This window comes from Podarcis pityusensis, assembly GCF_964106645.2.
Source record: "Podarcis pityusensis genome assembly, chromosome: 1".
NCBI classification, from domain to species: Eukaryota; Metazoa; Chordata; class Lepidosauria; order Squamata; family Lacertidae; genus Podarcis; species Podarcis pityusensis.
The window spans coordinates 61,215,578-61,232,288 of NC_138028.1; the positions used below are offsets into that span (position 1 = coordinate 61,215,578).

General features: G+C 42.2%; 1 long non-coding RNA gene across 2 annotated transcripts in view; it reads right to left on the reverse strand.

The window, feature by feature from the left end:
* Window positions 1-16,711, reverse strand: part of LOC308464971 — a 110,461-nt gene that overhangs the window by 46,902 nt on the left and 46,848 nt on the right. The window lies entirely within an intron of this gene.

Consider the following 16,711-nt stretch of genomic DNA (forward strand, 5'->3'; position numbering starts at 1 on the left):
GCTAGCAGTGGCACTCACTTCCAAGTAAGTTCTCTTAGAATTTCAGCCTTTAATAAGAAGTTAGTTCCAGGTGCTTCAGCAAAAGCATTTTATAGCCCATCCACAAAAACACAGCACTTCATTTCTTATTATTGATTTCAAGCCTCCAACAGTCTAAAGTATCCAGAAACAAACTGGGCATGATTCAGCCAAAGCCAAGCAAGCATTCTTCGGTCCCATTGATTTCAATATGAGAGTTAAGAAACGTTCAAAACCTCCCTATTAAAAAGGCTTAACTTGGCTAGATCATGCACTTTGCCACATGCTCCAAATACTTTAAAGGCTATTAATATCCTTGGCTTTGATTGAATTGTTTACCATCAAAGGCCATTGGCCATCCATAAATTCTATGCCAGAATGTGATCATGGGTGATGATGCCCACAGCTAGGTGAGGAGAACGTCTTCAGGTGCCCTGCTGCAGTTAAAGCAGCCCTAATGCTCAGCAGCTTCCAACACATGAGAGGAAAATCAGCACCGTGGCAACGGTGAAAGCCCCTTGCCCACCTACCCCAAAAAAACAAATAGTTATGCTATGAAATTTCTAAGGGGAAAATGAAATTTTTGGAAGTCAGTGCTGGGTTTCTGTCAGCCCCCACCATTTTTGTGGGGGAGCAGACTCAGTGCAGTTTCTGGCAGGTTAGCACTGGATACAGATTTGGATGCCACATTATGCAAAGTTATGCCATTTCTGCTTAGGTTCCTCTAGGCTACTACTGCTGGGTCAGAATGTGTATCATGGTAGCACTTATAGGGAAGCCAGTAGCTTACAGAAATGGTTGCCTGTACCCGGGTAAAGAAAAAAGGGAAGGAAAGGTGGCCAGCAGAAATAACAAGCTGAGTGAAAGCATTCAGAACAAGAGATAAATGGCTGAAAGGGAGAGGTAGATGAATCACTAAAAGGAATATTGTAGTAACTGAGATGACGAATAACAAGAAGGGGGGAAATAAGAAAAAAAATATCAATAGACAAAGAAGATGTACTATGAAAGAGAAAATAAATAACAGATTTTGGAAACAGATTGGATCTGGGGAACAAAGGAGTCGCAAATTCATCCCAAGAATGTGCCAGGGCAGAAGGATGGATAGTGAGATCAACACAGTTCAGAGAAACAGATTGAGAGAGAGACTGTCATGGAGAGAAACAGCAACAAGCAATTACATATTTTGGTGAAATCTGAAAAAAATGGGAGGGTGTCTAAGGAGAAAAAGAAAATGGAAAATGAATGGTATCAATTCAGGAAAAGAATGACGGGAAGATATGGTTACAGACTGGCTGCATAAAACTGATGAGACAAGTTGAAGGATGACATGAGTGGGTAAAGGGGTAGGATATAGAGGGGAAAAGAAACTCTCAGGGCTCTTTAGAGCCCAGTGTTGAGGGGGCTGGGTCCCATTCAAATAGTGTGGGTGTGCCACATCTTGTGATTGATTATGCTTGCCTGCCTCTTCCCAATATTTTATTCAAGCTGGCACCTCTGACTGCTGGTGTAACCTGGGACTGTGTGAGTGACTGGAAAGGGGAGCAGACTGTTTTTGGGAGAGACTCATAGTTGAGTTCAGGGATGAACTTAGGCAATATAGCATCCTGTGTGAGGACCAAATCCCACCCCTGGCGATGGCGGAACAAGCATGTAAAGAGAAGGTTCACTACTTTCCCACCCCCGGCGATGGCGGAACAAGCATGTAAAGAGAAGGTTCACTACTTTAAGGCTGAGAAAGAGCGAGCTTGGCTGAGGAAGACAGAGCTGCACTGTCTTACTCTCCCTGCCTTCTCCTGCCTTGAAGTCAGTCAGAGGGATCTCTCTGGATTCCCTCCTTCCTCCCTTTCTATCCTTCTCAAGCAGAAAGCAATAGTCAAAGCTTCAGAACTCCCCACTTTTTTCCTTTCCCCTTTTCTCAAAAAACAAAACAAAAACAAACCACCATTCACTTAAAAAAATATTCCGAGCACAAACCTTTGGCTTCCAGTCTCCAAACCTGCCTTACTGCTCTCATGCATTACATCTAAGAAGATAATTTCTTAAAATAAAAATACATCTAGTCAAAGGGATGAGGGTGCTGGCTTTGTAAACCAAATCTCATAGCTTTAGTTTGGGGGTTGTTCTTATGGGGAGCAGGATCACACACACACACAGACACACGTTCATGTTGTATGTGAAACACTCTTTGGAATTAACAAAGTCAGGCTTTGTCTAGAGAAGGCAGTGGTTCATTGGCCCTTTAGATTTTATTTGTGAGGTCTTTTTTCCACACAGGGAATATCTGGGAAGCCTTAACCTGCCTCTGATCTGAAGTGCCTTTCCCCCTAATCGGGGGTGACAGTCTAGAGCAAGGAACTGAGGCGCTGCCCTACTGGCTGAAGGCTGGAAGCCCTGATGTCTAGCAAGCTGAGACGGGAACTTCTCAGCCCAGAAGTCATTGTGTGAGTCTGTGCAATCTGCTATTTGAAGGCCCCAAAGAAATGAGATTTTCCAAATGAGGGGGGTCCACAGGAGAGCCCAGGGGCAAGCAGGAGGGCTGTCTGCTCACCGCTCCTCTCTCCTCCCCTTGGCAGTGCCCCCTCTTTTCCCTTCGGTGTGTCCCCTTTTTGCTTGGTGCCCTGTGCAGCCACATCAGTCACACTGCCTTAGATCCACCACTGAGTTTTGGAGCTCTGTAAACCAATAGTGTTTTGGAATGCTGGTTGCCTGTTTCCTAAAATCTGAAGTGGTACAGTAGATTTGGTTGTCATTTGGAGCTAAACTGAGGCTCCACCTGTGCTCAATTTGGATATTTGTAAATAAACTCAAATGCTGCAAAACACTATCTTATAAAACCAGTGACCTCCTTCAAAGGAAACTGAATTTGGGTAAGTGCTGCATCCCTGAAACTTCTCACTCCTTGAAGAGAGCACAGCAAGACAAAGGGATCTGTCTAACACGAACAAATTTCTTTTTCTGTTCTTTTTTTTAAGCCCTATTTTCTCCTTTTAAAAACTGAGCCAAATTAAAATAACTTTATTTACTTTTATATAAACCTTGGATTAAACAGCTACACAGTGAGGTCTGTTAATGTTCACCACTATTGTTGCCACCAAGTTAATATCAATGCCTTGAACTCTTGTTGAGAAAAATTCTATAGATATAGCTGTTTGATCAGGCTTTTTCGGTGTTCCACAGAAATTAATGGGAGGTTTGCAATGATATTAAATGCATTAAAATTACTGCTTTCATTCATTTGCAATTAAGCTGCCTTTTAAAGCAATAAAATAACCACCCACAATTGCATTTTTATTGATTCGGATTTTTAATTACACTATGTAAAGAGGATATTAATTTACAGATGATTATCCAGTTAGTAAATATTTATGGTAATTAGGAGGTTTGAGGCATTTCGAGGGCCATTGAAGAAGCAAACCTGTGATTAAAAGACTGGTAGCATGCTAGTATTTTAAGTATACTTCCCACATTTCTTGCCGCCTCTTGGGTGGTTCTTGCCAATACCTAGCGAGGTTTTTTTTAAAAAAGTCTCTTTATTTCCATGCTAAAGACTGCCTTCATAGGGCTATTATTAACTGGGCTTGGAAAGCATTTCTGCAGCTGAAACTCACCACTCCACTCTCAGGAAGCTTTTCATTATGAAAAGGAGCATGCAGGCAGCATAGTAGCACTGCCTTGTTAGAATTAGGTAAGGGAGAGTTGGTGGAGGCCAATTTTAAAACCCTGGCATGATCAGGATTCAAGATCCTGTGGGGAGCCTATGCATGTAGAGCAGGCTCACCGCCTTTCTTGTTATTGAGACACATGTATAAAGTTGGCACATGTCCCAAATACAAATGATAGTCCTTTATCTGAAGCACTGCTGGAGCTGAGTACAGTCCTCTATTTTCAGGCATCTTCTACCTGAAGCCCTGTCCATTCCAAGGCTACTTTAAAGAATCATGAAAAAGGGAGAGCAGGAATCTTTAAGCTGCCTACCCACAGTGAGACCTAGATAGCAGACTGAGCAGGCAGGCACACAAGTCCACCTGCTCATAAACTTGCTTCCTGCTATGGAGAGTTGTATTGTATTTCTATTTGAATTATAAAAAATATTTCTCAAAATTCATGCATACATATAGATTACCACCTGTGTCCTCTTTTTGGGTAATGTGTGCTCTCTGTTTAGCAGTGCATAACTGGCCAATAAAAATGCTGCCCAAAATCCACTTTGATGTGATTTTATGTATGGGGGTTGCATCAAGGTTCTTTTTTGTGCTGCATTTTATTGATGTTCACTAATAGTCCTGAGCACTGCGTGTCGAGGTCCCCAGGTCCACCCCAATAACTCACACATCACACAGAAGTTTTTGTTTAAGATTTTTGGCATAATTTTGGCCACAACTTTATTAAAATACAAATTTGTGAGTGGTTGCGTAGGCATTGGTTGCGACTATCTGCCCCCACCATGGGGGACAGACTGACATTCCGCATGATGCGAAAGTCAGAATGGGGGAATACACTTGGGGGTTACGCGGAGCAGGGAACCTGCCCTCACCCCAAATGCAACCAGGAGCTCATTGCTATGGCCCGAGCCCCCTTGACAGAGTGGACAAGCAATAGTTAGCCCCCAATTCCTTTAACGGAATCCCTTGCAGCAGCAGCATTAGAGGGGCAGGCACAGCCAATCCATGCCCCTCAACCAACCAAACCATAAACCAATGCCTAACCGCGAACCTTACAAGTTGTGACGATTTGCTACGCAGTAGGCAAAAACCAAATGGCCCCAGCCAATCAGCCAGATGGACAAAATTCCTACCAGGCCCCCGCTCCAAAGCAGAAGACCCCATGACAGGCATAGCAAGGTCAAAGCGAACAACCCTATTCTAGGGAGGGAGGGACGGGCAATCCGATGCACGGGCGAAAAGAGGAAGCCCTAGCCTCGTGCAAGGAGTTTTACTATTTCTGGCTGTCAATCAATAAATGGCAACATTAACTTCTTCCCAACAACAAGGGAAGCCCCAATCGCATCAGTGGCCAACAATCAATTAGCCCGCTCCCCCCAACTTTGGAGTGTCCTGGCGGCCCCCACCGCAACACGTGCTCTCCATGAAGGAGAACACGCTTTAGCAAAACAGCAGGTAAAAATAAGACTGAAGCTGCCAAACATGCAAGCACATCAAGACCGATTGCTTATGTAGTCCAGAACTAAAAGAGCCAACAAACTGTGTGTGCACACCACTGTGTGCAAGATTCAGATTATATTTTTTTTTATTTTTTTTAAAGGAACAGTGGGGGACTTATGAAGCACCAGTTCCACTTCATAAACAAATAACTGGGTTATTCGAAACTCTAAAATCTGAACAGAAATTTGGGTAAAGATTGAAGGCACTTAATGACTACTGAATATTTTAACAGGTGAGAGGCCAAAACAACTCTGGGCTTGACACTGGGCTTCTTAGGGCTTAGCCTCTTCTCTCTGACTAGTCTCCTGTCTGAAGTTTTGTCAGGAGGATGGCAGAATGGAAATTAGCTCAGCTTTTCTGTTTAAGGATTGGATATCTGAATAGGTGACTCTCTCTCTCTCTCTCTCTCTCTCCAGGTAATACTTTTGTATTTTGCTGTGAAGTGCCCTGAGATCTTAGGATGAATGGTGGTATACAAATTTTAACAAAAACAACAACTCTATCCCCCTCCCTCTCTTTCTCCACCAAACTCACCTCAGTTCTGCTTGTCTCCTCCCTTCACAGCAAAGCTGTGTTTCCCAGCCAAGGCATAGCAAAAGGTGAAGTGCAGTTGGCTACTGGGTCCTGGGAAAAGCACTGCACACCTCTCCTTTCTTTACCAATTATTCTCAACTTCAGCAATGACATTTTGGATTTGTCATCGCGTGTGTGTGTGTGTGTGTGTGACCCCACAGCCAATCTTATAGGGGACTCTAGCTCCCTCTCCTGCTCCCTTATATGGTCTGTATATACCAATCATGGTATATATGGGTGGTGCTGTGGTCTAAACCACTGAGCTTCTTGGGCTTGCTGATCAGAAGGTTGGTGGTTCAAATCCATGCTACAGGGTAAGCTCTCGCTGCTCTGTCCCAGCTCCTGGCAACCTAGCGGTTCAAAAGCACACTAGTGCAAGTAGATAAATACCGTAGGTACCGCTGTGGCGGGAAGGTAAACAGTGTTTCTGTGCTCTCTGGCTTCCGTCACAGTGTTCCATTGTGCCAATAGTGGTTTAGTCATGCTGGCCACATGACCCAGAAAGCTGTCTGTGGACAAATGCCGGCTTCCTCGGCCTGAAAGTGAGATGAGCACCGGGGTCCTTTACCTTTTTACATTTTTAGTCTGTTGTGCAGCGATAGATCATACATTCCTCTTGTTTACTGACAGTGGCCTAAGAGGTATAATAGGACCTTATACATAAACCAGAAGCCTTCTGTTTCTACATTTGATGTCAGCACACCAAATCAAATGTGGAAAGCTGAGTTTGAAGTACCACATCTGAGAAGAGTTTGTAAATGAGAAGAGCCTAACATCTCCATATAAGCTCCAGCAAATCATTTTTACCACTTTGATTTTATCAAATGTAGTTGGAGTGTTTTAAGTCAGGTTCTCAGAGAAGCTGAATGTACTTTTCTTTTTTTAAAAAGAGAACTAGGCAGAAAAGCTTGTGTTTCTTTCTTACGTGTTTCTTCATAAGCCTTAAAAAAACCCACAACCCAATTCTTTAAAATAATCCCATTTTAAGATTTCTCATACTTTGATTTAGTTTAGGGAAATCAATTATGTGATTTATTTTAGTAAAACCAATTATGTGATAATATGTCCCTCCACCCGCTTCTAAAATGGGTTTCCTCCCTTTTGCTTCTAAAAACAATTTTAACTTTCTTCAATCACTTCAGTGCTTTCCGAAACAAATTACTGTGTTTAATTAATTTTATCCCCTCTTTCTTTTTCCTATCTCTCCCTTACTAGAGAGTTAATAAAGGGGACAAATGCCAAGATGCAAGCATTTCTAAAACATTCAAAGCAATACATGGTTTTATAGGACAAGATCCATTAAGAAATATACAAATGGGGTTGGTTTAAACCTGCAGGAAATCCAATTAAATTTTGTGGGATTACCCACATTTGTATATGTACTGGAAAGTACAGCTATATTGAATTTCTCTTTCAAGTGTAATCATGAGTTATGATGTCTGAAGTCTAGTCTGTATAGTGTATGCTGCTGTCCATAAACTATACAATTTCTTGTAAAACTGCTATTAATGTGAATGGAACTACTCCAGACCAAGAAATGCAATTTAAATTACAGGAGACCCAAAACTTAAGTCGGGGTTATGTTCCAGGGATCTGTGTGCAAAGGCAAAATTGTGAAAAATCAGGAAGAGCCCCGAAACCACCCTCCACGCCCTGCACAACCAGATGCACTTAGCAGGAGAGATCTTTGAAGCCTCACAGGGCCTTCCAGAACCCTACTGCAACCTTCCTAGAGGCTGGTAAGTGAGGCGGAGGGTTAAAAATTATTTCTGCATTGGGTTTTCCTGTCACTTAAAGAACTTTTAAAGCCCTCCACCTTGCTTCCCAAGGCTCTGGAACATAGCTGTCAAAGTTTCCCTTTTTTTTAAGGGAAATTCCCTTATTCCGAATAGGATTCCTTGCAAGAAAAGGGAAAAGTTGACAGCTATGCTCTGGAAACTCTTTTGAGATCTTGCAAAGCCCCTTCCAATGTTCCCTCTCTGGCTCTCCTGTCTTCTTTTGATTTATTTATTCATTCATTCATTCATTCATTTGGCAAAGCATGCAAGACTGTGATCGCAGAAGTAAATTGGACAAAGTTTCAGGCCTACTGTATAGTAAACTCCCCTCACCTGTGCTGTATCACATGGAATCGTTTTGGAGGGTTTGACTTGAGATTAATCACAGAAACAATATATGACTTTAATCATTGACTTCCTACATTGCATTAAACTCAGAAAAGCTCTTTATGCCTACTCTTGTGATTTAATGCAATGCATTCACGAGAAAAGTATTTCAGCACGCCACTCACTTTGACATTTGGAAACCTGATCAACATAGTTCTCAATTTGGGAAATCAAAATGCTTTTGGGGGAAAAATAAGATTTGTGATCAATAACAAGGATTCAGGTAAATGCAGAGGATACATCAATTAGTGGTCCTCCTAAGGGGGATTCATCCACAGAATCCTACATAGGAGAGCTGTTCCTGCAGACTGACATTCTAAACACCAGGGATGGCTAACCTGTGACCTTCCAGATGTTGTTTATCTCCCATAATTCCTAACCATTTGTCATACTAGCTGGGGCTCATGAGAGTTAGAGTGCAACAACATCTGGAGGGCCACAAAGTAATCACCTCCTCTAAACACACTTATCTGGGAGTCAGCTTCATTCAATTCAGTGGGAGTTCCTTCTGCTCAGGCGTTGTTAGATTCTTTCTGTTTATCATCACCTTCACATAGATGTTTTTTGACACTGCAGAGTGAGAAGACTTAAAAAATGGCATGCCAACATACTCAAAATGGTGATGAAATAAGGAGAATGGATCTTCTGTTTCAGGGCTTTGTACCTGAAGGCAGCTGCAATACCTAGTGGTCTAAAAATGTCCACCCCCCACTGAGGAACACAAAGTTTACCAGGTACCAGATCCAGGTCCATATATAAAATGAAATTATTTTGATCTTCCCAAAAATAAATGGAGCAGAGATGCCATAGGACTTAATGGCTTCTGGCCACAATGGCTATCTTCTATCTCCACTGTCAAAAGCAGTATGGATTCAGGTCTTCCTTGTGGCCTCCTCAAAGGCATCTGGGTGGCCACTAGCAGAAGAAGATGATGGACCATTGGGCTGCTCCAGTAGGCTCTTTTCATCTTCTTATGAATGAATGCTTAGGAAGTTGCCATATACGAGGTCAGGTGATTTGTCCATCTAACCCATCATTGTCTATACTGAATGGTAGTGGCTCTCCATGGTCTGTGGCAGAGCTTTCTCACATCACTTAAAATCTCCAGGACTGGACCTTCTGCATCTTCATGCACAAGTCATCCTCTACCACTAGGCTAAGGGCAAAGCCCAGGTTTGTCAGGAGTGTCGCTGTTATTAAAGGAGAGTTGATTTGCATTTAGAATTTGGGCTGCTTAACGAGGACAAATTAGGTGAAAAGTCAATGTTTAAATCCTCAGTGTGCAGTTTCACTACTTTTCCTCCCTAAAAGATGAGGCTATCACTTTAGAGAGCCCTGTAAGAATAAAACTCAAAAGCATAAGTGCTTGGTTAAGTATCTCTTGTGCACAATTAAAACTATATAAGTCATTCAGGTTAACTTGCGTGGATAATACAGGGGGGAAAGCTGTGATTTCCCCAAACTTACAAAGTAAAAGGTGATTACATTTAAGTGACTATTGCAGTAGGCTTGGGAATGTAATAAAAACACTTTCTCCCAAACAGAAATAGCAATGTGCTTAATTTTTAATGAGCTGGATTTTCATAGCAAGAGAAGGAATTTAGCAGCCAAACAACTGCCTTTCAGATGATAATGATTTTGAACATATGAGTTGAAGACACTTCATTTGCTTCTAATGAGACAGTTGGTATCAGATATTGGATATGTCTTTCCTTACAGTAATCCATGACAGACAAGTGTCAAGATATTTCCTTAAAAACCAAAACAAAAAAACCTTTCCAAGCATAATTTCTCTGGGCCTGCTATACACTTGTAACATACACTCCCTTCCCCTCCCCACACAGTCTTGTCTGTTTTGAAAAACTGGAAAACTGATTGGTGCCCTTTAGCGTCTGTAGATCTCTTTGTTTTAGCTCCTTGCATTTAAGGCTGCCTGATTTGCATTTATAGATAGGCGTATCTTGAGGGGTGATGACCCAAAGAGGATCATGTCCCTCTGACTTTCAAATTACAAGTCCCAGATTTCATCACAAGATCAGTCTCTAGTCTAACGTTGCTTCCGTTTGGCTCCAGCAAATCTAATAAAATCTTACACGATATATAGACATCTCATATAGATACAGAAAAATAATGTGAAGTTTAGTCTCAACTTTTTCCTCATGGTGATGGCTTTTCAACCCGTGCTGAGGCCCCATGTATCTAAAGGCTCAGGAAAAGTGTTACCTTTCCCTCCATCATGCTTGGACTCTGGAGAAAACTTCCATTATTTCCCTCCCCCTCCCCACTTGCTTATAAGAGCTCTAGCCTTGTAAACATGGAAAGTGGGATTGAAAAATCAGTGGATAGAAGGACAGAAGTGGATTTGGGAAATGGATAGGTCAGAAGGGGGATTCTTCTCTGGTTCAGATGTGTATCAAATCTGGAAAAGAGGTCGTAATACTTGCATCACATTTGAGGTGAGCATTACAAGACCTGAGACTCATATTCCCCAACCTGGCACTACAAGTCTCAGTGACATCATTAAAATGAATGTTGTAGCTGCTCATGTCATAAAATTTTGAACATGTTTTCAGGAAAGAAGAAAGCTCTCTCATATTCTCTCCCTAATGAATTCACATTTTACATCAGTCGCAGGTTTATGGAAAACAAGTCTACAATTACTCAGAAAGTTTTAGTTGAGTACTCTGGTGGGTTAAAAAAAGGTAGAGGACCCCTGGCAGTTAAGTCCAGTCACGGACAACTCGGGTTGTGGTGCTCATCTCGCTTTACTGGCCGAGGGAGCCGGTCTTTGTCCGCAGACAGTTTTTCCGGGTCATGTGGCCAGCATGACTAAGCCGCTTCTGGCGAAACCAGAGCAGCGCACGCAAACGTTGTTTACCTTCCCGCTGGACTGGTCCCTATTTATCCACTTGCACTTTTGGGTGTGCTTTCAAACTGCTAGGTTGGCAGGAGCTGGGATCGAGCAATGGGAGCTCACCCAGTCGCAAGGATTCGAATCGCTGACCTTCTGACTGGCAAGCCCAAGAGGCTCAATGTCCCTTTCTGGTGGGTTATATTTGTGTAAATTTGCACATGAATAATTGTGTCATTTCTAATCAAAATATTAGAAACTTGTAAAGCAGTATCCATACATTGTTGGTGGGTGTGAGATTGAGAGAGGGTGGATTACAAAAGCCCTGTAATGTAGAATATTGTTACCATTCCCATATTAAAGTGTAGAGTGGACATTACAGCCATTCTGTGAGTTCCACGTTTTAGATAGAGGATGAGGTTAATCAATAGTGGCTAACAACACTATATTGAATTCTAATATACCACCTACTCGATCTTTTTTAGTATAATAGAACTCTTTCAGGAACAGAACTACAAAGTACACATGTTATCAGATTTTAAATGTGAGCATGTTCCATGAACACTTATGCAATAATATATTTATTTTTAAGGTACTCCTAGATTGTTGTTTTTCTTTCTTAAAAGAAATAATACAATATACTCCAACATTTCTCATAGGATGTCAAATGAACTAAATAGCTAACTAGCTGGGAACTTAGTCCTTAAAACCTTAAACGTAGTCTTAGAGGGGGAGAGCCACTTTGAAAAGGGGGAGTAGGAAATAAGTAATTCCTTGACACTTTGGGATATTTTGATTTCTTGTGTCAGGGACTGGGCAGAGGAGGAGGAATGGTGGAAACTGCCTCCCCATCCTGACCTTTCCAGGTAGGAGGGAAAGGAAGACAGTATAGATTTACAACAAGGGTTTGCGGGAGGCAGCACCTCAGAGGCAGGTGAGGGGAAAAGCTGGGAAATTATGGGAGAGCCAGAACAGCACCCAGCTGACACGTTGTCACTAGAAAGCTTTCCAGACCCTCTATCTCCCAGAACCCAGCGAGCCTTAAAAGTAGGAGAGCAAAGAGCTCAAAGACAGAGGGCACTTAGTGGCTCCCGTAGAGGAGGTGATGATGATAGAGAATAAAGCAGTGGGAGAGACTGGGGGGTGGGGTGGAGATTCACTCAGGACAATACCATTACAGTCACACCTCTTGTTACGTTTGCTTCAGGTTGAATTTTTTTGGGTTGCATCCTGTGGCGACCCGGAAGTAACGGAACAGGTTACTTCCGGGTCTTGCCGCTGGTGAATGCGCAGACGCTCAGAATGATGTCACACGCATACGAAGACGTGGCAAATCATGACCCACAGACGCGGATTGCGTTCTGCTCATGATGTGAACGGGGCTCTGGAATGGATCCCGTTCGCATCCAGAGGTACCACTGTATTCAAAAGGCTGGGTTCTATAGCATCTCTCTGTAAAGTTTGAAATAAAAAAGGACTGTAATAAACTTTTCCTTGTCTTTATACTTTCCTGGGCAACCAGCCAGGAGCAGCTGACAGCATCCTGACATCTTGGGACTCTTAGGAATCCACAACAATCCATTGGTTTAGGAACTGTGCTTGTCACAAGTTATTTAAACGGAATGCAATATTCACCTCATTAATGTGATTGCATATATTTCCACACACCTTTTTGTTAATTTTCTGGAGGTTTATTTAAAGGTGTAATAATATTTTAGACTATTTCGCACTGCATTTTTAATGGGGTGTATGTATGTGCATCTATAGCTACTGTCAAAGCTGTTGTTGCACAAAAAGTTCCAAACTAAGAGATTGACGAGAACAGACTGATTTAGCTAAGCTTCCTCTGCTTTGGTACAGAGGTACAGATATAAGGCAAATGCTCAATTGAATGCTTGTGTGTGTGTGTGTGTGTGTGTGTGTAGAAGTGTTTTGCATAATCAAATATAAGTAAAGAACCAATTAAGAATATCTAATTGTGTTTTCAAATTAGCATAATTCTTAGTCTCTGACCTGCCATTAACAACCAGACATGCCTATTTTCTTTTTTAAAATTAAAGGTTACTCTTCCCTCTCTCCCATAGCAAATTTGAGCAATGAGTGCCAAAATAAAGCAACCGAGAAACAAAATGGAGTATTGGCATGCTTGGCAGAACCCAAGGGTTATCCAAATCTCAGGGGGCAACGTCCCCTCCCCAATATACCCAAATGAGTGGGATGTGAGTGGCGCTGTGGTCTAAACCACTGAGCCTCTTGGGCTTGCCAATTGGAAGTTCAGCGGTTCAAATCCCCTTGATGGGGTGAGCTCCCGTTGCTTTGTCCCAGTTCCTGCCAACCTAGCAGTTCGAAAGCATGCCAGTGCAAGTAGATAAATAGGTTCCTCTGTGGCGGGAAGGTAAACAGCATTTCCGTGCACTCTGGTTTACGTCACAGTGTTCCGTTGAGCCAGAAGCAGTTTAGTCATGCTGGCCACATGACCCAGAAAGCTGTCTGTGGACAAATGCCGGCTCTTTCAGCCTAAAAGCATGATGAGTGCCACACCCCATAGTCACCTTTGGCTGGACTTAACATCCAGGGGTCCTTTATCTTTACCTTATACCCCAATGAAGATTGAGCATGCTCAATAGCCACATAGTGGTGCCCACTGAGTGTCATTCGGAAAAGGAAGATAGAAAATGGTGGTGGGGAGCTGGAATAGCCTGTTGAGCTCCACACTACATTCAGTATTCTCGAGGAGAGCAGAGATAAGCTGGCCAGCAGTAAGCCCTGCTAAGAGCGCTCCTGCTAGGAGGAGAGAATGTGCTGCAACATTTTGCAGCAGATTCCATTTGTATTCTTTATATCAAAGTTGTGTTGTTGACGTGTCATTAACAGGATTGAAGTAGGGAAAAGGAGTAGATCCTACAACAGTTTTGAGAAGGGGTATAAAAGGATGGTGTAGATTAATTTTTTTTGGCTATTGTCAAACATAGGAACCCACCCACCCATCCCCAAGTCAAAAAAGCTGAAAATCTATAATCTTGATTTCCTGATGGGTGGCATTAAAAAGAGAGATCTAGGCTGTCAGCTGTCTAAGGGGGAATGGTCATGTATTTAGGCTAAACCACATCTCCAGTCTACCTTGGCAAGAATTCAGTTGTTGATATGTTAGCCATACATTCACATGGGATAAAGTAGAAGGATGCATTTAAATACGCTGTTGGAATGAGGAGGGAAGGTACACTCCATGTAACAGGGGGGACCAAAAGTCAGTGACTGTTTTAGTCTCTCCCCTAGCAATGTCTTTAAATTCATCCATCTACCTTCTCCCATAACCTGGTCTATGTTTAGGCCATGCAGTGAATTTTGGAATAAAACCTTTGATAAGAATCAAGTTAAATAGCAGGAATATGAACAAGCAACAGAAAAGCTGCCTCTGCTAGTCATACTCACGAAAATATTAGCAGGGTATGTGAGCAATCCATGCACCGTCCTGAAGTTAATATCGTTGTAATGGGCCCAAATAAAAGGAGGATGTCAGGGCAATGTAGTACATCCAGGTGACAAATTGATAGAAATACATTCAAATCTATAATTCTGCAAGTCTCTGAGTCTATGAAATCAGGCTAGATTGTATCCTGGAAGGTGAGGTGATAAGTAAACAAGCAAAGTGAATGGGAGCAGATGTACCATAAAGCAGGGAAGCAAAATAAAGAGGAAAAGGAGAAAACTAAAGGAGTCAGATGAATGGGAGATGCATGAAAATGTACACAATGGTTAGGGTTTCAATTACATTGCTGTTTGGTTTAAACAGCTGGGCTGTATCCTCAAACAGTTTACTCTGCAGCCATCTCACAGCCATCAACAGGATTTAGATAACTCCACACTGATGTGCTTCCCAAATAGAAGCTAAATTATATTTTCAAAGCCTTATACAAATGAAAAGACCGCGCTGTCAAGCTTATAACATTACAATGTGTTGCTGTGAAGCCAGCTCTCCTCCTACAAGATATAAACTCTGTAAACAGTAAGTCTGGGAATAGCAACCTACGCCAAACCTACTGTGCTACCTGTTAGGTTCTGTATATGCATCTATCTGGTGTAAATAAAGGGCACTATAGAGCTTTGTTTGGGCATTCTGAACAAGTGAGGATGGGACAGTGTGCATGAGTGCACAAGCTCTTCCTCCATTCCCATCACCCTCCATGTGTTCCTGAGTGATAAACGGCAGCAATGGAGGCTTATGTACTCATGGAGGGTCCTGCACATTTTGAGACTCTGGAAAGTTCTACTGCTCTGGGTAGCACTTTACTCAGGTCCCTTCAAGATGCTCTGTTTCATTAGATGTCCTTGTCTGAAGCCCCATTTGGGTGCACCGCTGCCTTAAAGTGGCTCTTAATAAAATTACTTCACAATCAAACAAAACCCTATCTAACAATGAGGTGGGGATATGTTGCTATTATTATCCTCCCATTGGTTGCATCCAAGGGTTTCTGCAACTACAAAAACCCGCCCCAGTCTGCCCCAATGTGGGGCCCTCAAGATATTGTTGGATTACAGCTCCCATAATCGCTGAAGCTGATGAGAGTTGGAGTGCAACAACATCTGGCACTGGGTTGGAGAAGGCTGATCTCATCCTGCTGGTTGTTTGATCAGTTACTCCAAGAGAGGTGGGTAGGGGAGTCTACCCTTTGGGCTACTTGAGTCCTTCAGGAGGAAATGTGCATGTCCTGTGATCAAGTGTGAAAAATGTGAATCTCCCAGTCACCACCTATGTGGTGAAACCTCTACTGAAAAGAAGCAGTAGCAGCTTGTGGCCTGCAGCCTTGAGAAGTGCACAGCCCTACTGTGGCTGAATGACCAGCCATGGCAAAGAGAAAGCAAGGTTTCATTTCATAGGGACGGAATGCTTCTCATTTTAAGGAAAAGGACATGGGCTTGAGTATTCAACCACAAGCTGAAAACTGAATATAATTAATTGCTACAACTTTTTAATCTTAGAAATGTAGAGCTAGAAGGGACCATGAGGGTCATCTAGCCCAACCCCTGTGATGCAACGTGACCAATGTTGGGCTCAACACCCCCCCCCCCAATATTAAGAATCTCATGCTCTACTGATTGTGCTATCTTCTTCAGTTTGCTTGAATTGCTTAGAACAGCCACCATGAAGCAAACATTTAGCTGATCACAAAGAAACTCATAGTGGCATTGTGATAGATAAACTGGGCTACAACACGTATGCAGCAACCAATATGCAGTGGCGGAACTATGATCCCCATGGAGCAATGTGGCAATGTATATGCCAGAGGAAGTCAGCAAGATGTAAAGTTTCACATTTAGGGACAAGGGTGCAGGTATAGGATAGCTGAGATATGGTATATGTAAAAAGGATTCTGGTGTCTTAATTTATCACAGGCTAAAGACAAGCCTGCAGTGTGACGCAGCTGTTAAAAAAAGCAAACGAAATTTTAGGCTGCATAAATGTCAGCATAGCGTTTAGATCCTAAAAAGGAAACTGAACCAAACTTTATAAATCCAGACAAATCAAAGCAGCCGTCTCTTTGATGCCATAAACACAAAGTTTAAAATCCCTGTGAAGCGATAGAGGCTTTATTATTCTAAGCAGTTTTCTAAACCTGCTACTATTTAATTTGGCCTGCTATGACTCCCATCTTGTTCTGTTTTGTAGTATCGATAGTCTCTTAAAAACCATTCAGTTCATATAATGCCAGCCTCAAATTGAAAATTTCTGTTAGTTACCCCTGGGAATTATAAAAGTCAACGCTAAATGATCCATTTTATCTATAATTCTGAAAGTAGCACTCAGTATTAAAAACCTCATCATCACTTTTTTTATTAGATCAGTATATATCCTAATATACTTCAAGGGGTGTTGAATAAACTGACTAATGCTTGGGTGAGAAAAGGATTTATCACAAGTTCAGTCACTTCTAATGCTT